This window comes from Meleagris gallopavo, unplaced genomic scaffold, assembly GCF_000146605.3.
Source record: "Meleagris gallopavo isolate NT-WF06-2002-E0010 breed Aviagen turkey brand Nicholas breeding stock unplaced genomic scaffold, Turkey_5.1 ChrUn_random_7180001913444, whole genome shotgun sequence".
In the NCBI taxonomy this organism is placed as follows: domain Eukaryota; kingdom Metazoa; phylum Chordata; class Aves; order Galliformes; family Phasianidae; genus Meleagris; species Meleagris gallopavo.
In genome coordinates, this window is record NW_011176334.1 from 1 (window position 1) to 321 (window position 321).

General features: G+C 65.4%; 1 non-coding gene across 1 annotated transcript; it reads right to left on the minus strand.

Annotated features, from left to right (window-relative positions):
• Positions 1–168: 168 nt before the first annotated feature.
• Positions 169–251, minus strand: TRNAL-UAA. Its single transcript has one exon. It is a non-coding gene; the product is annotated as a tRNA-Leu (tRNA).
• Between the last annotated feature and the right edge of the window lie 70 nt (positions 252–321).

Sequence of the window (321 nt, forward strand, 5' to 3'; positions counted from 1 at the left end):
ACAAAAAAAGGCCGCAGAAGTGCGTTCAGCCTGGCCAGCCCCAGCGCCGCTTCCGCAGGCCCAGGCCGGCGCCCAGTGCCCGGCACAGCCCACGGCCGGGACACGCTTCCGCCTCGGCCCGCGCCCTCCCTGGCAAATTCGCAGCGCTCCCGAAAAAAAATCGGTATTTACCAGGAGTGGGGTTCGAACCCACGCGGACATACGTCCATTGGATCTTAAGTCCAACGCCTTAACCACTCGGCCATCCTGGTGCAGATACAGGAACCGCCCGCAGACGCTCCTACATACGAGGCCACCCTCCGCTCCGGCCCGCACCCCGCC